The sequence below is a fragment of the Chinchilla lanigera genome, unplaced genomic scaffold (genome assembly GCF_000276665.1).
Source record: "Chinchilla lanigera isolate Chin_1 unplaced genomic scaffold, ChiLan1.0 scaffold00011, whole genome shotgun sequence".
NCBI lineage: Eukaryota > Metazoa > Chordata > Mammalia > Rodentia > Chinchillidae > Chinchilla > Chinchilla lanigera.
The window spans coordinates 21,554,960-21,579,236 of record NW_004955412.1 but is presented as its reverse complement, the minus strand read 5'-3'; the positions used below and the strand labels follow the sequence as shown (position 1 = coordinate 21,579,236).

At 48.0% G+C, this 24,277-nt stretch overlaps 1 protein-coding gene across 4 annotated transcripts in view; it reads right to left on the bottom strand.

Moving 5' to 3' along the window:
- Grik4 (glutamate receptor, ionotropic, kainate 4) overlaps positions 1 to 15,358 on the bottom strand; it is a 368,414-nt gene extending 353,056 nt beyond the window's left edge. For all 4 annotated transcript variants that reach the window (XM_013511259.1, XM_013511258.1, XM_013511260.1 and 1 more), the window contains exon 1: positions 15,099 to 15,358. The gene's annotated coding sequence lies outside the window, so the exon portion shown is untranslated. The remainder of the gene's footprint in view (positions 1 to 15,098) is intronic.
- Positions 15,359 to 24,277: the final 8,919 nt, after the last annotated feature.

The following is a 24,277-nucleotide window of genomic DNA, read 5'->3' as shown; positions in this document are numbered from 1 at the left end:
AAAGGAACTCCATGGAGGGAGGACAGACTTCTCAAACAATAATGCTGAAGTAAATGAATACTCAATTTGCAAAGAAAAATGAACTTGAGTCCATACCTGTCATCGTGTATAAAAATAACTCAAAAAAGATCATAGCATAAAATTTAAAATTATAGAACTTCTAGGGGAAAAAAATACTTGTGACCTTGTATTATACAATGAGTACTCGGATATAATACCAAAAGCATAATCCATAAAAGAAAAAACTGAAAATTGGACTTTATAGAAGTACTCTTTTCTTCAAAAGGCATTGTTAAGGGAATGAAAAGCCAAAAGAATTGAAAAGAGGCTCAAAAAGCTATTTGCACACCCAGGTCTGTAGAAACATTATTCATAATAGTAAAAATGTGGGAGCAACCCAAGTGTCCATCAGTAGATGAATTGGGCAAACAGAATGCGGTCTATTCACACAGTGAATATTATTTAACCTTGAAAGGGTGAGAATTTTACACATGCTGCAACATGGATGAATCTTGAGGATATTATGCTAAGTGAAATCACAAAAGACAAATACTGTATGATTCCACTTACATGAAACATGTAGAATAGTCAAATTCATAAGAACAGAAGGTAGAATGGTATTTTCCAGGGGCTGAGGAGAGTACGGAATTGGAATTATCAATGGGGACAAAATGATGCAGTTGTGGAAATTGTACAACAATGTGAATATACTCAACACTACTGGACTACAACCTTCAAAATGGTTAAGATGGTACATTTTATGTTATATATATTTTACAATTAAAAAAAGAACTTATAAAATCTAGACCATCAAGATAAGATTCTCAAAGAGTGTGTCTTCTGAAAACATTGTCTGATGATAAAGGGATAGTCTGTGATAAAAAGAATTATACATATTTAATATTCGCTTTACTTTCATGATATACAAGGAAGGGAAGAGTGGGGAGGGAAAGAGAAGAATAGCCATAGAATGAGGGAAAACAATTTGCAAATCATGTATCAGATAAAAGACTTGTATGCAGAATATAAAGAACTCTCAAAACTCAGTAATAAGGAAAGTAACAACAGATATGGAAATGTGAAAAAGACTTCACCAGATACTTCAAAGAAGATTATAGGGATTGCAAATAAGCACAAGAAAAGATACATCCTTAGCCATTAGGGAAATGCAAATGAAACCCACAACGAAATACCACCATATACCTATTAAAATGGAAAAGAATTTTTGCAGTTTCTTTCTAAAGTACAGTATCATCACTAGTGAGGAGGTAGAGCCACTATAACTCTCACACATTGCTGGTAGAAATCCAAAAGAGCAGGCCACTCTAGAATGCAGATTGGTAGTTTCCTATTAGGTGAAGCATGTGTTTACCATGTGGGCAGCGATTCTGATTCTAGGTTCTCATCCGGAGAAATGAAACCTACGTTCCCCTAAAAACCTGTATTCAAATGTATAGAGAGACATTATTTGAAAACACTTTTTGTTTTCTTTTGTGTTTTGCAGTATTAGAGATAGTACCCAGGTATGCTCAGCAAGCGTTCTACCACTGAGCTACACCCCCAACCCAGCAGCCTTCATTTAAAGTTGCCAGCAATACAAGAACAACCCAATGTTCTTCAGCTGGTGAATGAGTAAACTACTATTTCCACACAAAGGAATATGCTCCACCAGTAAGAAGTGTGAACCACTGACATACAGGGCGACCTGGATAAATCTCGGATACACTGCGCTGAATGAAAGAAGCCAGGCTCAGAAAGCTGCAAACTGGATGTTTCCATGTCTGTGACACTCTGAAGATGGATCTGCTGCCAATGTCTGGAGGCCAAGTGACTACAGGGGCCCCAGGGGGATTTGCAGGGTGACGAAGGTGTTCCACATCTTGACTGTGGTGGCAACATGACTCTTCGGTTTGTCAAAAGTCAGGGGACTTTACGCTAAACAAGGTGACTCTCACTGTGTGTGAAGCACACCTTGACGACAAGCTGCCAGCGCACAGACCTGGAGATGCCCACTCAGATCGGATGCCTCCAGGGCTACCTTGTCCTAGCTTCTGTTGGTTGTCACCCGGCCTATAATGACTTGGCGCTTCTTAATATCCCCCCTCCATAGTTTATTCTTAAAAAGCTGTCAAAATTACATTTTTCAAATATAAATCATGCTATGTCACTCCCCTGCATGACTCCTCTGATGTCTTCTCATCTTACTTTAGAATAACAGCCAAATCCCTCTGCTGGTATACGCAGCCAGGCCTGCTTCTCAGCACTCACCTTGCACCACTCAGCCTTGGTCCACCACAACCCAGCTACTCTGACATCTGCCCCCTTTGTCCAGCACAGTGCTCACATCCCTGCCTTGAGGATGCTGTACTCATCACGTTCCCTTTGCCTAGAAGGCCCTGCCCTGACGTGTGCCTGGCTCCTTCTCAGCTGCAGATCTCACATAACTGTTGCCTCCCCACAGTTCAGCCCACAAAGCCCTGTACCCCACTCCTCATCCATCCTAGTGTTTTCTTTTTGTCCTGGCACTGATCACATCCTTATCTACCACTGGTGTTCTCTGTTCCATGCCCACGCCATATATAGCCCGGTCATGGTGAATCTTCAGTACCAGGGCAGGACCTGGTATACCATAAGTGTTCAATAAATGCTTGAACTAGACTGTTATCTTCAGGTAGAACTCTGCCTGATGGCAGGATGTCACTGCCCTCTTAAGACAGGCACAGCAGTGCCACCAGGATCTCCCACCTGCCACCACTGTGGGGTGAAGTACTCAACCTGAATTTCCAACAGCAGGCAGCAGCAGAGCCAGAGCTCATGGGCCACTCATGGCCCAGTGGAGCCAGAAGCATGGGCTTTGGAGTCCACCTCCTGCTCTTCATGGATGTGGAAAGGGGCCAAGGGAGGAAAGAAGGCAGACCTGGCAGGGAGGCTCCAGAAATGGGGATCCACTGGCCTGCCGAGGTCAGTCCTCCGCCCTGCCTGACTACTGGCTCCCCAAGCTGAGGAGCAGCTGCTAAGTGGTAGTCAGGATTTCGAACCCAACCCCAGCAAGTAAGTGGCAGCAAGTGCCCAACACGTGTCTGGCACTGCACTAAACATCAGGTGTTGCCTTTTAGAGCAAGAAGGGAAAGGAGAACGTTGCCTTATTGGAGCCGGTACTTCTAAAAGTTCTAGCAGGTATGTCTCATGTAACAGCCATGACAACCTTGTGATGTTAGGGATAGTATTAGCCTCATTATTATTTTGTGTTTTTGTTTTTGTTTTTGAGATAAGGTCTCAGTGTGTAGTTCAGGATGGCCTTGAACTCACTATGTAACCGAGGCTGGCCTCAAACTTGCAGTGATCCTGCTGCCTTAGCCTCCCAAGTGCTGGGATTATAAGCATGCACTGTCACACCTGGCTCCTCATTTTTATATGACCTCAGAGATCACCTGTGTTGTGAGTCACACAGCCTTTGAGGGTTCACACTAGGCTTAGCATGCCTAGGGACAGCCCTAAGCCCCACCTTCTCTTCAGAGGAAAGGGGAAACCCAGAGAGTCTACAGGATCCCACTCCTGTTGCCAACACCTGGCCTCCCCTTTATCCCTAGGACTATACCCAGTGCTGTCCCTCCATGTTCTCATTTCCTGCATCAGCAGGTGCAGACATAGTAGAGGTCAGTCTGACAATCAGCCCAGCCCTCAGGCCAGGGGACACCAGAGGGCATCTATTCCTCTGCCCTCAGGACCTCTTTCTTCCTTTTCCCTGTCCCTATCTCCCCGTGCCTGCCTTTGTCTGTCTCTGCTCATCTCTTTTCTCTCCTCATACGTGCTCACACATATATACATGCAGACACACATACACACACATACACACACATACACACACTGCCACCATTCCTGTTCCAACTCATTTTTTTCAACTGTTCAACTCCCTCTGCTGAAGGAACTGGACTCTGTGAGATGAAAGCTCAGGAAACCCCTCCACAGGGGACTAAGGGCGTAGAAGTCTTACTGCAGCTATGGTCCCAGGCCCTGGGCTGAGGTTTGTGCCCTGCACAGGGGCTACAGGCTGCCTGGACCTGCTCTGGCATCACTGCTCCTCATTAAGCCTCAGCCAGCTGAAGAGCACCAGCTGGCCACACCTGCAGTGGCCCCAAGCGGGGAGGGGGGGTGAGTGTGCTGTTCCATCCAGGTGCTCGGGGCAGCTCAGTCACAGCCCAGCAGTGTGGCTGGGGAGGGCTGGAGACAGGAGGGCAAGGACTGGCAGAATTTTATGCCTGGCCTTTCTTAGTCGACAGGCAAAATGACTCTGTGATCCCTTAGCTCTCAAAATTAGCTGCATTTTACAATCCCCCGTCTGGCAGAAACAGAAAATGTCCTATTAAATCTTAATCACCTGCCTTCCAAGAAGCTCCCCAGCCCCTTTCTCCCTGGAGGACAGCTAGCCCTAGATGACCACAGTGAGATGCTAGTGGGAAAAAGGGAACAAGGACGATGAGGAGATGGTGTTTGGAAGGCTCCCATCCACGCTTCTTTGGGCAAATGCCTTCGGAACCAGAAGAAGCCTCCACTAAGCCAAAGGGCGCCAGTCATCCCGTTCTGTGCCTCCTAGGGAACCCCACCCTTCAGACTCTCCTCCCAGGACACAGCCTCCTTGGCCCTCACTTGGCCCTCTTCATCCCAGGCATTACCAGTGACTCTGGACCAAAGCAGCCATGTCCCAAACCCACAAGATGCAGTTCTGGACAGCCCTGTCCTCTGCCCCACTTCTCTGTGCACGAACAGAGGCTCGGGGGAAAAACCTTTCTTTGAAAGAAAGATGCCACATGACCTTCAGGATTATTCAAATATTAACCACCTGGATAAACAGTCTCTCCTATACGTATTCTCATTATCACCTCTCCAGCTGAAGCTGAAGTGCAGTATTTCTCTCTTACATCCAGAGTAGATGTTTCTGGTGACTCCTGGGGAGAATGGAAAGATGAAAGGGAACGCAAGGGCAAGCTAAGAGGAAAACAGTGCTGGATCCTGGCAGCCCCCATCCCAACTCAACCAGGAGCTGAGGTGAAGCTGGGGCCAAAAGGCCAGAGAGCTCCAGGACCAAACACCAGCCAGCTTTGTCCCTGGCCAGTACAGGGGACACAGACTCACAAGAACCCACCAGCTCCCAGAGATCTATGGATGACTTTGGCCTTGTCACCTTCTTGGGTCCACTCCAGACACTGCTACCTGCTCCTGGCCAGACTGACTGTCCACGACCATTACAACTATAAACAGGGCTCCTCTTCTTTGACCTTGAAGTAATCCTTGTGTGTCTGTAGTTGGACCAGTCTTCTCCTTCATTACTCTTTCTCAACTCCACTGTCCCAGCCATGAGAAAACAAGCACAAAACAAAGCTGATCCTACTCAGCTTCTTCCATCGCCCCTCGCCAGCAAAGATCTCAGTCAGGGTCAGGAGCAGCTGCCTCTCCACACCCCACTACTTCTAGGCAGAGGAGCAGAAGGGGAAGCCCTGGTCTCCCAGAAGTCTAGCCTCACCCAGCAAAAAAGACAAGTTTATTACCAACTTCCATTATTGCAATCAATTTTAAAGTTATTATTGTGGATTCTTAAGATGTCAACAATGAAGAATCCTATTGTCCCACTAATTAATTCAGCAATCTCCCTGAAATAATAGGAGCTGTAATTGTAATTCCAAACTCACCCCCCAACCACTGGAATCAACTAATTAAACAACAATCAGCCAGCACCGGGCTTTCATGGGGAAGATGGACTATTCCTTTTTATAGCTGCAATTAGGCGACACATTCAATAATCAGAATGAAATACAAATTTACCCAGGAGCCCAGTAAATTATGGCCATTCATACTTTGTTTTCCTATAGCCACCTCCCAGGAAATAAAAGGGGCTGCACCTCCCAGCTGCTGCAGGATACTGTCCGAAAAGTCTGGGAGTCACTCCTCAGGGTCCCTCCCAACACCAGAGGGTATTCTGCTGCTTAATCCCTATGCATAAAGCAAAGGGAGGAAGCTGTCTATGGTAAGTTCACTCCTACTGAAGCCTGTAGGGGCACCCAGCAGAAAATCAAGGTGGATGAAGAGTAAGGAACAAGGCAAGTGCAAGAGCCATGTCTATGTGCCTGGATAAATGTGTGAGGCACACACCCACATCCTCACCTAACTCAGCTGAAACAACACTTGTCCACATGCACAGGAGAAAGAAACCCTTTCGTGTTTCCTACTAAAAAAAAAAAAAAAGGTACAGGAGAGGAGGAGGGCATGGACAGGGGTGGGAACCCTGCACGCCAGAGGGAAGAGCTATAAAATGATGCAGACAAGGTTCCTGAAGAACCACTGAGTAAGTGTGAAAATTAAATCAGGTAAAAGGCAGTGGCTGGGCAGGGAGAGGGAGGAGAGGCGTGAGATGATAAATGGAAAGATATTCACGCAGAGGTGCCGTCAGCCCACCGCAGGCTGAGCGGAAAACTTGCACTTTCCAGAATTTGCTAAAATGCTCATGTCCTCTGATAGAGACAGCAAATGATCCCAGGATTGATGGGCAGAACTGAACCACCTCTACTTGTCTCCCTGAGGGACAGCGGGCATGGCAGGGTGATCAGAAGTTCAGAAGACTGTGGAGCGTGGTGCCCAGTGGCCCCTTCCCGAAACTCTTGGGAGGGCAAAACAGGGGCTACTTTTCTAAAAGCATGACAGAGCATCACGAGAAATTCAAGTAAAGGCGTTTGTTTGTAGCAGATGTCTACTGTCCCATACCCTCAACATCAGAAGTTCCTTGAGGTCAGGGACCCCTTACCTGTCACTCAGTATAGACCAGACACATGGAAATTACTTAATAAATACTTGTTAAACAGAGATGCCTGGTTCTGGGGCAGCTCTCTGCTCAACAGGCCCGAGGAGACACAAAGAGCAAAGAGCATCCTCTCCCTGTAGACTGGATGATGGAGCGCTCACACAGAGACTCAGTGATGTAGTCATAAGAACACACTCACTTTCTCATTCAAAAACACTGACTGGACACCAGCTCCATACCACATATATGCCAGACACTGAGGGTTCAGTAGTAAGCAAGATGGGAACAGCCCCTAAAGCTTGCAGTCCTAGGGAAGAGTGACAAGTCCACAACAGCCAGGGAAAGCGGGAAAGCAATAATAGGCAGGTGGAGGGAGTGATGGCCTTTTCAAAAGCAGGACCTGAAGAATGAACAGGAGTAAGTCAGGGCTTACATTTCCTTATCTGTAAAGTGGGAGTAATAAGAGTGTCAGCCTCGTAGGGTTGTTGGGAGAATCAAGTGAGAGAATGTACAATAGACACTGGTGTGCGGCAAGTTCCATCCAAGTGTTCACTATCTTGTAAACTGCTGTTATTATCATCTCTCCACCATCCCCTCTTTGGGAGAAGACCTAAAATCAGAGAAGTTTATCCAGCCCAGAGACTTCACTTTGACTGGCTGCTCTGGATACCATTCTCGCACCCATTTAGCCAGAATCATTTACAGAGCCCCACCGTGCAAGGCTGGGACATGTCTGAGACAGGGATGTGGGTGCCTGACCTGCTCTTTAGAAGCTTGCAAAGAAGACACAGAACAAAGCACTTTCACACTGGACAGTCTATTCCAGTGGCGGCAAACATACAGCATGCATGGTGCAGTAGGCTGTTTATATCATTGAAAGCTTTGAAAGGTTCGCCATCACTGGCCTGTTCCAAGGCACTGGTGCTGGTCCCAAGTGACAGTAATTGTTAGGGATGCTCTCAGGGCTCCAGGGCCCTTCCAGGGCAGCATCCCCAAGCTGGGAGTCAATGAAACTAGGTACTCAGGAGAGCAATGGCTTAGCTGTCAGGCCACGCACCTCCAGATACTAGAGACTGGGAAGATTCCTGTGGCACATGCCCTGGACCCCTGTGGCCTCCTGCATCCTGATTTAGGCCCAGCTATATATTGTCTCCTGTAGCCAGGACCAGCACTTGCTATTCCAAGTCCCAGCCTCAGCCTACTCTTGCTTCTTTTCCTGGTTCCCCCATGTGACTTGACAGCCCCCTTGTACACCTGCTCAGGACCATTCTGGATCCCAAGTGCCCAATTCTGACTTTCCAGCCCCATGTTCACCACCGCCTCTCATTCAGGGCAACAGGATTTAAGCTGGATCTTAAAAGATCCACAAGTTAGCATTAGAGAAGGCTGAGTGGAGGCCCAGGGCCCTCAGCAGTTGTAAGGTGGTACTGGGCAGCAGTGGGCATGGAGGCCTGAACTAATGGGGTGACTCCAATTATCTGCTCAGCAAACTGCCGAGGTCTTTCATAAGGCTTCACTCTGGGAAACTGAAAATAGTCTGACTGAGCATCCTTAGCATCGTATTTAAGGAGAAATTCTCACACACACAACTAGATTTATATCCCGATGACAATGGCAGGATTAGCTTTATTGATCAAGCCATCACCATTATCAGCAACAGACATTTATGGGGCTCTCACACTGCACACGCCACTTGTTCCTCAACCCCAGCACGATAGGATACCCAGGACATAATACCAAGTTGGCAAAACCAACATGGTTCATAGCCCTGGAGTAATTAAAGCCACAAGATATCACTTTGCTTTAAACACCTCAAAAGGAAAGACACTGTGACCTTCTAACTCTAGAGCCTAGAACTTTATTAGATAACAGATTACTGAGTGAGTAAATGAATAAACAAATGAGTGGTGTGTAGCTGTCTCTCAATGGTTTTAGCCCTGATTATCTAATGCATACATTATGGAGACCTCTGGCTTTTCCATGTTCTTGCGGAACATTCAACAGCCTTATTGGGGTCATTTCATTGCTAATTTGTACCTTAATCAGTGAAAAAGAGGAAGGAAGCAGAGAGGAAATGAAAAGGGAAAGATGGAAATCAATAGTGCCATTCTCCCCAGCAGCTCTACGAGAGGGTTTAGTGGGTAAGAAAGATTGAAACTAATGGCTAAAGCAGGGCTTGAGAGTTATCTGTGGATTTTACTTATGCATGACTTCTGGGATGCACTGCCATCTTCCTTCCACTCTGCCTGGAGAACTTCCCAAGTAAGACAATGCTGAAAGGCAGGGGGTAAAACAGGGGAGGGAAAAATCAGTCAGTCGGGACAAGGCAGCCTCCTTAAGGCCAGCCTGGCAAGTCCTTCACAGACACCCTGCAAAGTAAACACGGCTTTCTGTCTTTCTCCCCCGCAAGACATCCACTCACACTTATCAAGTTGCCAGGGATCTCAGGAGGCTCCCACCTGACCATCTCCCCAGAGCACAATTCCCTGACCTGCTTAATCCAGGTCTACCTTTTTCAGATAGACTCCATCAAGCATGTAACAGAGGAAACGTATAAGGGGCTAAAAGTTTGTGGCTCTCCAAAAGTCACATGTTGAAATATGAACTCTCAAGGTGATGGCATTAGGAGGTGGAGCCTTGGGCAGGTGGTAAACTCACAAAGGTGGGAACTGTGTCAATGGTATTAGTATCCTTATAAATGAGCAGAGCTTGCTCCTGCTCTCTCTGCTCTCTACCACGTGAGGGAAGCCATCTGCAAACCATCAAGTGGGCCCTCACTAGATACCATATCTGCTGGCACCCTGATTTAGACCACCCAGCCTCCCAAATGGAGAGAAATAAATGTCTGCTTTGTAAGCCACCCAGTCTGTGATAATTTGATACAGCAGGTCCTACAGACTGAGACAGGATGCCTCTAGTGACTTTCTTCAAAGGAAGAAAGCAATGGCCTTGGTCCTTTTAAACCATGTTCCCCACCACCAAGTGGGTCAGTCACCCAGAAAGGTGTAAAACATCTAGGTCACCTCACAGACCCTGGGGTTCCCTCTGGCAGATCATGCCCTAGATGTGGCCAAGGCAAAGATACAGGATGTCAGGGAGACAGACAGCAACAAGGAGGACTGGTCAGAGAGGGAGAGGAAGTAGGTGAGAATGCGTGGGCAAGGTCAGGCGGATGACCCGTGTTGATGGCTGGGGGTTGGCATCATTCTTGTCCCAAGAGGACCAGCAGTCAGCATCATAGCTTCAGGGAAAAACACCATTCTGAGCCAGCAGACCTAGGGTACTGGGTTCAAGTCACAATTCTGTTACTTACTGGTGTGAAGTCCCGCCATTAATCAGCCTTTCTAAAATTCAAACTCCTGCCAGCAAGATGAGGGAATAACCTAAGCCCAAAGAATGGCAAGGGCTATGGAAAACAGGAGACCAAACCCAAGGGAGGAGACCATCATGTGCCAGGCACAGAAGGCAGCCAGCCTAGAGCTTGCAGAGTGTACCGTGACACACCTAGAGGTGTTGTCACCATGACCTCAGCCACTTTGCCTTTTTCTCTAAGACAGGGTCTCACTAAGTTGCCCAGGTTGGCCTCATGCTCATGATCCTCCTCCCTCAGCCTCCCAAGTAGCTGGGATGATAGGTATGTGCCACCACATCCAGTTTTGTATGGTTTTTTAATCTGAGATAACTCCTGGAGAACATGTTCCATCAAAACAATAGGGTAGGGGCTGGGGATTTAGCTCAGCGGCACAGCGACTGCCTGGCAAGCAAGCGCAAGGTCGTGAGTTCAATTCCCGTACCAGAAAAAAAAAAATAATAATAGGGTAAACCAAGAATAATAAAGATGGAAGAGCCCCAAAATAGGGAACATAAATGACAGAAAGGTAAAGGGATTTCCAGGGCCAAGGAGAGTAGAGAGAAGTCCCAGCAGAGTAGCCTCAAGGCTGACCTGGGGAGAAAGGTGAGCAAAGAACACAAGTGTCCAGAATTTCTTGAAACTGACTTATCCAGAGGCTAGAGGAAGATTACCCCAAGAGGCTATAAATAAGTAGAAAGAAAACAAACGACAAACGAAGTAGTTATCACCTTCAGAACAAAATAAGAAGTAAAAAAGAAAAAAAAAAAAACTGTAATGTATTAGTCAGGTGTGAATAATATTGGAATAGACGTAATGTAAATTATGAATATTAATTTAACTAAAGCTTAAAGGTAAGAATCAGAAGAGATAGCTATTATAAAAAATAAATCCTCACTACCATAAATAAAAAGTCAATCAATAAAGCATATAATCAATGCAACAAAATACAGCAATACACAAATACTATGGAGATGTGTAGGTATCAGAGAAAAACAGCAATAAAGTTGAAAGCCAGTGTCTCTAAGGAGGGAAGCTGGGGTTCAAGGCAGAGGTAGGACAGAGAAATACTACATACCGTTACAAGTCTTTTAATGTAAACTATAGGCAAGGATCACAATCCATCTTTTAAAATCCACACCTTAACCCTCCTCCAGGGTTAGCAGCGGAGGACACCCTGCAGGAGAGGCAAGGCAGCAGGCTCTTCTCCTGACGCTCGACACCCACCTGCACTGCATCTTCCTGAGGGTCTCTCACTCACTACTCCTCCTGGTCCCAGGAGCAGCCAACACTTCTTTCATGAGGCCTTACTATGGAAACAGGACTTTAGACTTAATCCCAAAATGCACAACTAATGAGATCAGAATGATTAAAGAAGAATTCTCTAATAGTCCAGAAACACCAATGGGAAAGGAACAGGAGAGGGACATGTGTCTAGTTCATCTGGCCTTGATGAGTATGGTAGAGCCTCCCTGCTTTGGGTTCCCAGTTTACCCCACCTAGCTCCTGCCCACCATGTATGGGAGACTATTGTTCCTAACCTCAGCCTTTTCTGAATTCACAACAGCAAGGCCCAGAATTTCTCTCCGACCACCTTGGGGTCCTCTTTGACACTCCTGTTTCCTGGTTACCAGCCCTCCTCTTCTCCCCATGACTGTACTATATTCCCCTACCTCTATATCACTACCTTTTAGGGAAGCCAGTCTTCCCTCCCCACAGATCAGAATTCAACAAGAATTCTTGACATACACATGGTGATACCCATATTAAAAATGGCCAGTGGGGGCAGGGGATATGGTTCGGCAGCAGAATGCTTGCCTAGCATACACTAGGCCCTGGGTTTCATCCCCAGCACTGCAAAAGAAAGCAGAGAGAATAACAGAAGGGAGGCTTTGGATCTTGGACAAAGTAGTAAATATATTAAAGCCTTAGTTTTCTTAGCTATATAACAGGATAATATTACCTAGTCAATCCCAGAGTGGTTATCAAGGTCAAATCAGTTAATAGGTAAAAAGCTTAATAAACTGGAAAGTTCCTCAAATGTGAATAATAATTATTATTATATTACTAGTAACAATAATTTTAAAAATTAACTGACTACAAAGAAGTCCTTGAGTGGCAGAAGATTAATGCACTGAAATTAAAAGCCTATGCCCCCTGCAACCATGAGGTGCAGCCTGGCTGGTCTATTACTGTATACGACGGTAGGCAGGCCCACTGCCCCACCTGGAGCCACAGACACCCGAGGCACAGACCCTGCTGCCTCAGACAAACGGCTTTAAACACCTGTGCCACTTCCTCTGCATCAAATCAAATCACTGGCTAATGCGCCTCAGCTCCTTTCATTCTGATGGTAACAGCCGTTGTTCTTATTGGATTGCAGATGAATCACTTCAAAAATATTTTGGGGCACATTATAGAGGCAATAACATAAAAGTACCTGGAAAATGGTTCTGTTTTGTTTTCTACTTTGCAAACCCAAACTGGAGCCTGGGGTTGTAGTACATATTTTTGTCTTTTTTTAACAGAAAAGCTTTGCTCATTTCCTCTCCATGCTGGGAAAAGGGACCTGTGAATCACTCCTGGGTGGGGAGTGAAACCCCTCAGAAGGTCTAGCTTGGTCTTTGACAGAAGGACTGAGAAAGAGAGTGGAGATCTATATGCCAGCCTTCAAATCTGGGAAAAGTGGCTGGCAAGCTCAGTCTCCACTGAGGACAGAAATTAAGACTATGGCAGCCCTAAGAACACAGGCCTAATACCAGCAGGAATCACTGTCTTACTGCAAGGCACTGTTTGACTGGAGCTGCGCAAAAGCTAACACAGACATTCCCTTACCAACCTCACCCTATTCTGCTGAGAGCTTTCTGAGTCTTAACTCAGTAGTCAGCACATTAAAAACATCAAAGCACCAGGACAAACTCATGTTGCACACATGTCCCTGAAGATGCTCTCTTATTTAACATCACTAATTGCTCAACCAGTTATGCATCCACTTAGTTGTCCTATCCCTTGTTCAGAAAAAAACCTAAAGTAAAAAAGAAGATGGCAGCCAGTCATGGTGGTCCCAGCTACTCCAGAAGGAGGTGGAGGCAGAAGGATGACTGGAGTGCATGAGTTCAAGACCAGCCTGGACAACACAACAAAACCCTGATCTCAAAAAAGAGAGAAGGTTGTGAGTTATTGGAAGCATTTGTGATGTATATGCTAAGCACCTTCCTCATTCCAATTCTGGATTATTCATGTCATATGTGTTAGCAAGACTTAATCCATACACTTGCTTGCAGTTGTCTTAAATTGCCCCTGTTTTAATACCAGCATGGACTTATCTGACATCAGGCCTTACTAGAAAGGAATCTGAGGTCTGGTCTCCTTTCTCAGTCACTTCCTGTTTGGACCACCCTGGACAGGTTGCTTCCAGCCTCCAAGACCCAGTCACTTCCTCTGAAAAGCCAAGTAAAGAATATCTTACCTAGATCAGATCTCTTGAAATCCCTTATGCTTAAGAACTACAATTGCCCACTAAATGATTTCTACAAATGAAGAATTTTTTGCCTTTTCATTTGTCAAATAAAATCTGAGGCTTAGGGTAATAGGCAAACAATAAGCTTTGGAGTCTGAACAACCAAAGCACAAATCCAGGCTGCCACTGACTAGACCTTGATAGAAGACTTACCTCACATGAGCCTAGCTCAGATCTTTATCATAGAAATAAGGTCCCTTACGTGCAACATGGCTAATGCATAGTAAACACAGTCAGTCACTCCCCTTGCAGTTTAAGGAACAAAGTCATAGGCCAAGTGCAGCCTGGTCTAAACTTTCTCCTCCATTTCCCATCCTGCTTTTTACTCCCTTTAGAAAAACAGCTGTGTCCATTCCCTAACAACTAATGTGCTATTAGTTAAGTTTTCTCGTGTGGCCAGAGAGTACTTCTGAATTATAAGTGGAAAAGAGTGAGATGTAAAACAGAAATAGGCTAGCAGGAGTAATTAATGAGACAAAGCCTTAAGCGAGACCCTGCACTTCTGCTCTCATTAACTGGTGAGCACTGGCCCTGCACTGGCGATGCTCCCTACCTGTCCCTCCCCACTCCGCTGTTCTCTGTTGTACCTCTTACTATATTGGATCTGTTAAATGCTTTATATTCCGTTTGCCAACGCAGGGATGATTCAGAACAAGATTGGATTATTACCAATTCAGGAGGCACTACACACACGGCTGTCATGTTTCAGTTACCCTTTCTCTCGGTTTAATAAAATTTGCCACACTAATACAAAGCCATCTTTTATCGTTTTTCCCTGCAGTTGTAACAACTTGTCCGGCTCCCTCCTGCTAATTAAAGAAGGAGGGGTTGCGGCAGCTCATTGGAAAGTGGGTTTCCAGGGAGGCTGTCAATATCTTTGCAGCCACTTAGCTCTGGTTCTTGTGGTCCTTTAACCACCCGCTCCTCCATGATAGGAGACCTAATGAGGTCGGCAGCTGGTGGTGACATGGCAGGCGTGCCCCCGCGTGGCAGCGGCCCGGACACCTCCGCGCGCTGGTGGGAGGGCAGACGCTGCGCTCCCCCGGGGCAGGATGACGTGGGCTCTGCAGCCCGTCCTCCCACGCTGCCCGCTGGCTGGGCCCTGGAGCATACGACAGACTCACCGGCAAAGGGTCCCCAACCGTAGAGCAAGAGGACAGGGCTGGGAGGTGGGCGGTTGGACAGGACCCCAGCCCCTGGACGAAACAGATAACCGGAAAAGGGAGGTGGTGGGCGAAAAGGAAACGGGGAGGGAGAGGAAAGAAGAGCCGTAAACAAAGAGCTGCCCTTGTGCGAAATCCTGAGCTGGGTCCAATCAGCCCGCTTCCGGAAGGCCCACGCGCTGCTCGCCAGCCCACGCGGGGCCTCCAGGGACCAGAGCGCGGGGAGGGCGCCGTGCGTCCGCGCCCGGTCCATCTGTCCAGCTACGTAATTACCTGCTCTGGCCCCGGCTGCCGCCCTTTGGAAGTACAGCGGCGCGGCGAGGCGGGCGCATTAGCATTCCCGCCGGCGGCGGGGAGCCTGGGCGCACGAACTGGCACGGGACATGGTCCACGGACAGCCCCGACTGCTGGAACTTCAGGCAGCCCTAGGGCGAGGCAAGGAGCCCCTCGTCCTTGGAGAGGGAGGGCATCCTCCCCTGGGAGGGACCTGTCTCCTCTCCCGTCCTAAGACCCTTCCCACCTATGCGCTCGGACCTCACTCCGAGGGGAACACAAACATCTGGGCGGGCACTGGCAAGGTCAGGACTGGGGCGGGGCGGGGGCGCTGGGGGCTGGGAAGTGCAGAGCGGCCGCCTGATTAGCATGCAGTGGCCGTCGCCCTCTCCCGGCCCCAGCGCAGCCGCCGGGATTCCTGGGCCCTCTCCCCGGGCGCGCACACTAATAAGTTTACAAATGGAAGCCGGTGGCGCCACTTGCAATAAAAGGCAGAAGCTCCGCTCCGGCGCTTCAATGAGAGCATTTTCCCCGTAACAAGGGGCTGGATTCAGCTGCCTGGAGCCGTCTGAGCGGGGCGAGTTGCCAGAGTAACGAAGGCCTAGCGCTCACGTGGGGAGAGGGAGCGAGCTGCAGGCTCCAGGGCTTGCCGCTGGGCCGGCACAGTCAGCCTTCCTCAGGCCGAGACCCATTCCTTTCGGGCATGCCTCCCCACCCAACTTTCCCGCTAATCAGGCTCTCACTCCCCCAACCCCCAGCCTTTAAAAAGCACCTCGTGGGTGCTTGTACTAAATGCAGGAGACACGCGGAGTACCTGCTGCAGGTGCTCCAAGATGGACCGAAAATGGGCCAGGCACTTGCCCCATGGGGGAGGCACCCTGAATTCTGGCTGTACTCAGAGCAGCCTGGGAGGCATAAGGGACCGCAGGACCGACAGGTGTCAGAACTCACACAAACAGCAGAAGGCCAGGTGGGATTAATACCTCTCTGCTGGAACAAGCGGTAGGTCTGCTGAGCAATCCTGGGAAGGGTGGCAGAGCATTCAGAGCCAGAAGTGCCACAGGATTTTAGATGGAAAAGGACCAAAGGGCAAGGTTCTGGAACTGCTTGGGTCTTGACTACCTGAATAGTGGACAAACCCCACCTGTCCCACCCACAGCTGCAAGACCACAGCTGCTGCTTTCTCCTAGCCCTTGACCTAGCTTGGCCCAAGAATGAACTCAGCTTTTGGTCTCAGTTTTCCAAAGTTCACATTTTACTACCCACTTTCTTCCCAGGGACTACAGAATACAGGCATTGCCTTACCTTCTTGTACAAGTTTGTCACTGGGTTCATCCAGACCCCAGAAGCTATTCTTCAGGGCCTAGCGCATGTGCTCTTGTGCTTATGTGGCATGTGCATGCATGTGCGCACACACACACACACACACACACACACGTACACACACATCAGGAACCCAGAGCTCCTCTCTGAAGCGACCCTGAAGCTTGGCTGAGCACTTCTGGGCAGCTGCCTTCCAAACTGCAATATGCTATTAACCTAGGGCAGTGATGGCAAACCTTTTAGAGCTTTCAATGATAAACAGTGGGCTCCATTTCACCACCACCGACCTAGGAGAAGCTATGCCCAAAAGCAATGCTGCCAGGCCAAGCAGTCCCTGGACCATACAGAAAAAGAGTCCAGTAATAGCCATTGCCCACATACTAGTATAGAAAAGCTATTTCCTTTGTAACTGACAAAAAAGGTAGCCCCTTCCCAGGTATGGCCTGGGTGCAGGGAGATGAGATGGAAAGGCACATATTAACAGCAAAGCTCTTGGGAGCCAGGCCAGCTAGAAGCCTGCTTGCATGATCAGCGTCTCAATAATCACATGCTCCCCATGCCTCAGTGGTCATATGAATCTACTTAATCAGTGTAAGGCCAAACCAGGGTCCCCAGTACCACCAAGCAGCTGGACCACACATACTGGCTGCCTGTTCTGGCTCCCCATACCTGGATCCTCCCTTCTCCACACCTGAAACTCACCCCCCACATCCAGTCAGACCACACACATTTCTCAACATCTGTGGCAGCCTCAGGGTCTTTCCATCATCCAGCTGTCTTACTACCACCAGAGGATGTCAGGCTGTTCCCTTTTGTGTAAATCTGATACACAATACCCTCTGATACACAAGACCTTCTGTTCACTGCCATTTCCCTGGTTTCTCTCTCCCCCTGAACCCTGGCTTGCCTGGACCCAAACACAGGTCCTCACTCCTGTCTGATGTTTGTGCCATCTCTTCCCCAGTCCACAAACCCTAGCTCCCTTGCTTCCCCCGGCTGGTTCCTGCACATCCTTCCAGACACAGCTCAGGCACTGCCCCCTCCAGGAATCCCTCCTTGGTTTCTTGCCATCCATCTTGGGCTGAGTCAGCCCTGCCTTGGTCCATTTTGTGTTACTGTAACAGAATACATAATGCTGGGCAATGCATAGAGCAAAAAGGTTTATTCTGGCTCATGGTTTTAGAGGTGTAAAACCAAGATCAGGTAGCCTCATCTATTCAGTCTTCTGTCTTCTTCACAGCATGGTCATAGCATCCCATAGTGAAACATGTGGGAGAGCACTGAGCCGGAAGACATCGCATGGCAAAGGAGAGGAAGCAAGAGACTGGGGAGGGGCCAGGCTTGCTCTTTTATAAGAACCTGCTTTCAAGGGAACTAACCTACTCTTGTGGGATCTCACTCACTTGTGAGACCAGCATTAATCCCTTCCTGAGGGCAATGTTGGCCCAGTCATTTCCTACTAGGCCCTCACCTTTCAATACATGACACTGCCCTCAACCATGCACCCCAGATAACCTGTGCACCTTCTCTAGACAGCAGACCCCTAAGGGGCAAGGCCAGCCAGGGCCCTGTTGACTGTTCAGCCAGGCCTTAGTGGCAGGTGACTAGAAGTCTTAGCCATGGAGTCTGTCAGTTTTTGGTGTGGTTTCTCAGCTCTTCCATCTTGGGGTATCACTTAATTTCTCTCACTCAATTTCCTTATTAAAATGGATAATGATACTATCTTATGGCTGTTAGGGTTAAATGAAGTAATGGGTTGAAAGGAATTAGCATAGTGCCTGGCATATGGTGAGCGAACTCTTCCTTCATTATTTGTTCATTATTCCTCAGGATCCAACTCATCGGGCACATTCTAATCACTGACTCAAATGAGTAAATGAGTGATGACGGGGAGACTACAGCACAGTTCTGAGGCCCTCAGTGCCCTTGCGGCTCCCCCTTGATATGCTTTGGTTTCTTTGTAGCCCACTGGGGATACGTCACAAAGAACTGGTAACCAGTCATATGTCCATCATCTGATGGATACGATGAAGTAATTAAGTCACATCCTGACCTACAAGTGGTTGAGAAAGAAGGAAAGAGAAACACCGGAAGATGGAGGTGCCTGGGTGACTCTGTGTCTTCCTAGGGCTTGAGGGAGGAAAAGAAGGAGAGAGAAAGATGGCTGTGTTTTGCTGGGAGACAATTGTTTCCTCATCCGTAGTGGTATAAGACTGCCCTCTGTGTAACCTGGGAGTCTGGCAGGGGATGCCCATAGGGCCCTCTTGGGAGTCCCAGACTAGCTTCCCCCAGTGTGCAGATCCCCAAGATTGGAAGGACCATCGGACACCACGCTGCCTCCTCTGCGGTGAGGAAGGGAAGGCCTTGCTGGTAAGATGAGCTGGCGAGCCAAAGTACAAGGGAGAGAAGGAAAGGAATGCCGATCTAGAACACAAAGTTAGAACTTCCTCAATTCCCCACAATGAATAGAATTATTATGTATCATAAACATATGCCAAGCAATAAATTTTAAACATTGGCTGGAGGGCTGGGGTTATAGCTCAGTAGTAGAGCACTTGACCAACATGTGCAAGGTCCCGGGTTCCATCCCCAGCACTGGGGCAAAAAGCTGGTCCTGTCCCACCTACCCACCTCACTCACCCACTGTCTCCCTCCCAGCCTGGAGACCACACACAGGGTCTGGCCGGCTCCCTCCTTCCCTGGCTGTTTTGCAATTTTAATTTCTCACCTTACTAAACAGCCAAGATTTATGGCACACTTGACAGAAATATTTAATTTTCCAAATGTCTATTATTCAAAGGCTATGGAAATCTCCAGCCCTAACATTTCCACATTAATATCCATCTAGGGCTGAGGCCAAATAAAGATCATCTCAGCAGTGTGGAAGGGGACAAAGGAGGATCCACAGAAAATCTCCCACAGAGTTCATACCATCTCCATCCCACTTCACCAATCAACCATTTGTGCTTTTTAAAATTGTTATTAGTATCATTTAACACTGAGCACGTATTATGTGCCAGATACTGTATTCACCAGATATAACAGCCACGATTTCATTGAATCTTTATAACCCTGTGAGGTGACCACTGTAGTGTCCTATTTTATAGATTAGGAAACTGAGGCACAGAGCTATGTAGGATCACCCAACTAGTAAATGGCGCTTACATGAGAACCCCAACGTGATTAACTGACACTGCCTCTTTTGTATGCATGGTGGAAATGCTCTTTCTTTCTACGGTACAGCTATGTTATGTTCAATTTAATTCTGTATCTCACTGTTAAGCCAATTCATTGATGTATTCCATGTGTGCACACGTGGAGGGTCCCTGCAGCACACAGACTGTGGCTGTGGACAGCATAACAAACAGAAAATGAGGTCCCTCGTCTATCCTGCTCTTAAAATCTGTGTGGAAAACTGGGCATATATGCAAAACAATGCAGCAGCAACACAAGGCAGAACAGTCACACCACCTACCTAGGGGATTCAGCTCTCTTGAGATAAAGCAGGAACAAAAAGACCTCAGAATACACAAGACAGTTCTTCTCAGACCTCCTTCTCTGCCTGTCGCCTCTTGCACGGGTGCAATGCTGACTCAGTTTATACACACTCAGTGCAGAACAGGGAGAAGGAGCTTTCTGGCAAAGGCAAGTGGCAATAAAAGAAGAATAAAACAGGAATAGCGGACGAAGAATTCCAGAAGTTCAGCAGTCTTGGACAAGAGGATGTGCAGGAAAACAGAGCATCTGACTAACCTAACCCCTCAGAAAATCTGTCCTTTGCAGCTCAGGGTAATGACTCTGAGTAATGAAAAAAAAGATCAAATCACTATCTATGCACCCTATTTACAAAAGCATGGATAAAAGTCACGCTTTTCTTATGTCCATTTGGATGGAAATATTTCATCAAAGTGGCCAAAATATTTATTTTAAAATTTAGTGCTTAAAAGAGTTCGCTGCTTTCTGCTGAACTCCAGAAAGCAGCAGAAATTACAGAATATAATTTGTACCTCAGCCAGTTAGGACTGGGTGTCCCTCGTGGGCAGGGATGGCTTGTCTCTGGCCTGGTCTGCTCAGTGCCTCCCATGGGTAAGCATGCAACAAGAGGTGCCCACCTCCAGGGTGCTGGTGCCCATGTGCCTTGTTTATCTAAGGCCGATAAAAGAGGGGAAGCTAGGAAGTCTGGGTCCTCTTCAAAGCTGACTGGAACCAAGGACCTCACCTCCCAAGAGGCCAAGCTTAGGAAGGAACTGTCACCAAGTCTAAGGCGCCTTTGCCAAGCCATGGAGGTAACACTCCCAGGAGGAGTTTGCATCTAGGTGGGCAGCATGTGAGTCCCAGCTGATCAGGCAACGGTTTCGTGTCTCTAGGTCCCTTTGCCAGGTCCAAAATGGCTCCAGTGCTGCTGTCTGGGAGGGTGACAAGAAGGGTAAACAAAGGGAAGAAATGAGGGACCCTCAACAGCACTACGCTGAGGCCTTACCAGGGATCTCAGGAGTCTACGTAAAACCAAACACTCACAGGTAGCGAGCTAGAACAGAACCAGAGCAAGACCAAAGAGAAAGGCGAATCTGTGAAGGCCACACTGTGTGTGGAAGTGAAAACTTCTGCCCGGTCTCTTTCCATGTGAGCCAAAACTGTCCCCTGAATGCTTTCTGTCAACTCCTTCGTACCTTATTTCACTTGTCAATTTCCTAGCATTTATGCTGTATGCAAATGCCTCTATATCAGCATGACTCTCTGAGTTGAATACCTTTATGCAGTTTTTAGCTTTAATTCATGACGGGGGGCTAGCATTTATAAAGCACCTACTATAATATAGATAGATACTTCATGTAGGTTTATCTAATTAACCTTGTAACAACAGCCTTCTAAAGCTACTTTACTTCCTTTACTTCCATTTGACATATTAAAAAAAAAAAAACAAGTTCAGAGAGGTTAAGAATGCGCTTGAAGTTGCACAGCTGTTAAGCATCAAAACAGAGATTCTGTCTCAGGTCCCGTGACTCTGACTCCAAATACCACTGCCAATACATTCCTGCTGTCATTACCTGCAAAAGGCGGCAAACCTGGGAATAAGGAAGACCCCTCTGCCTTTAGCCAAGAATGTTCCTCATCAGTGGCCTCTGGCTGGCTGGCATTTCAGGGACTGACTTACATGATGAATGGGCTCAGGGCACACATGAGATGTAATATGTCTTGATTTAGTGAAGCGCTTGATAGGTCGTCTGATGAAATTTTACTTGCAAAATTAATTCAGATTGTTTTGGCTGGATACTCCCATCACCCACACTGTACAGAGGCTGCAAACTGTAAACAAGCGGTCAGGAGAAGAGGCTGACGGGCAGGATCGGACGAACACCAGGGCCAGGTGCAGCCTGAGAGGAGACTTGGACAGCAGAAGATACTGTTTTCTTGACCCCAAAGTGGCAGAACCGGAGCCTGCAGCAAGAAGACGGCAGGTGGAAGGGGCACCAGGTAAATGTGAGGGTCCCTGGGCAGGGAAGAGAGATAGCGGAGGTGAGGGATGGGGGGCAAAATGACTGCACAGGGCTTTTCCTGTCCGCAGATTCTATGTGGTCATAAAACACGGCCCAGGAATGTGCTGAGAGAACCTCAGAAGAAAGACAGGCAGCTGAGTCTCTGAATGCTGTCATCAAGCAGGCTGCAGGAGCCAGGCCCTGCCCCGAGGCGGGGTAACGTCAACCTATTCTGCAGTGGAAATCCCAGGTCAGCACCTTCTGTGGAGGGAAGGAGCTAGACTCAGGCTCAGGGGCTCAGGGACCATGCTAGCTCACACCAGAAGGGAGATGAGCCGCAGCCCACTGCTGGGGGCGCTGGGACCCACCAAGGGTGGCGAGACAGACAGCAGGGAGAATCTGGAAGGAGGAAGAATCAGAGGCCCAGCACACAGAGTGAAGCGGAACTGACACGGGGTAGGGTCTGGACTGGCCTTCACAATCAGTGAAGGAGTGGAGAGGAGATGAATGACTGTAATTACGAAACTACAGAGCACAGTTAAAAACAAAAGTGTCCTCTTGTGTATCCTCAGGGGAAGAGAAGGGCACAATTTTTTGCCTCATAAAGCAAAGGGTCAAGTAAAGCCATTCTCAAGGTAATTGTTACCTGTTGGATGCTGAGGATCCTGGGAGCTTGGTGACTAGGTGGGCCTAAGGGAAAGCAGGCCCATCCAACAGTAATCTGTGTCAAGTAATCTGCCCCAGCAAGAGGGAAATTGAGTTGATGGAAGTGGGCAGGTGCTGCCTCTTTGATGCATCTTATCCTATCTGTGCAGGAGGGTTCGATCTGCCTTGCACTAGGAAAGGTTTACACTAACCGTGGTGTGAAGAGACAGTGGCGTGGACTAGGAGAAAAGCTGGTAGCAGGTGAAGAGTGATTAGATGCAGGGTATCCTTTGAGGGCTGAATTGGGATTATTAAGGAATTACACATGAGGTGTGAGATGAAGAACGTCTGAATGAATGCATTCATGGATACCCCTATCTGGCTGCACTAGTGCGGGACCCAGCGGCAGTGAGGATTCCCCCCTCCAGGCTTCCTCCCACCCACTTTCCCTTCAGTTTAAACTTCGACGTAGACCTGCACCTTCCAACTATCTGATAATTGACTTTAATCCCAGCTAAACAGTGATGCGTGTGCTGGCATGAAAACCTAACACTACCTAAGAAAGTATTCCTACGAGAGGAACTGGTTCCAAGTAGCCAAGATTAAACTTATAAATAAACAGTTAGAAATATGACCTGTACATCGTGGGAAGTGGCTAAATAAACACTGCTGTTCCTTCAATTGTCAAAGCCAAGGCAAAGCAGCTTTTATCGCCCTCGAGACAAATGGTCCAGCATGGCCTTGATTCCCGGGAGGCAGGGGCAGCCACAGTGATGACAGTAGGAAGCAGCCCCACGGTCTCTGTGATGACTGGAAAAGGAGCTGACACACTGCCTCTCAGCATTCCCGAGACTTGGAAAGGGCTGTGGGCAAAAGCAGATCTTCTCTGCCCCTCTTTCCATCTCATCTCCTAGGAGCTGGATCCTTCTCAATTCCATTTGCCAAGTAAGAAACTGCCCAGAGTGGGTAGGCTGGGAAAGGCAAGTGGACCTCTGGTGGAAAGGGTACCCACTGTGTGCATCCGGCAGCAGCCTGAGCCCCGGAGTGGGTTCTGCCAAGAGAAGATGAACAAGTGTGTTCATGTCGGCTCGGTGAGTCCAGTACAGAAGCAGACCTGGCTAGAAAGCTTTCTTAGCAACCTGGATGCAAATCAGACTTGGAGAAACAAACAGCAGCCCTCTGCCTGCTGTGTCAGCGCTAGAGAGGCTTTTTCACTTCTCATCTGGCCTTCGCTGCCTCACAGTGGCTTCTGGTTCACCACCCAATAATGAGAACTCCCACACCTAATGCATAAACAGGAAGCCACTTGCTGGGCTTTGCATTTGGAACAGCAGCCCAGGCCTCTGGAGCTTACCGTCTGCATTTGCAGAACATCAACAAACACAACATCATGGGACTGAGGGGTAGGTAGACAGCTATGTGTGTACTGTGGCCCACAGCTGCAGGACATTTGGTAGCAGCTGCAGTCTGGGGCTGCAGGCAGCTTTCTCACGTCTCACCTGTTTCAGAAGCAACCCGCTCCATCCTGTTGGCATCTGGGTGCCACCTCTTGATATGGTGGTACTGCAGTGTGGTGGCATCTCTGCCTCCCTGCCTCTCCTTTACTGTCCTCCCTACACCCTCAAACTGAGCAGCTATTCCTCCTGAGAAAGGAGGGAAGACACACATAAGGGCTCACCAACTAAGCCTGACTCCCAAGGGAACAGAAAGGAAGATGAGGCCAAACCTCCCCAT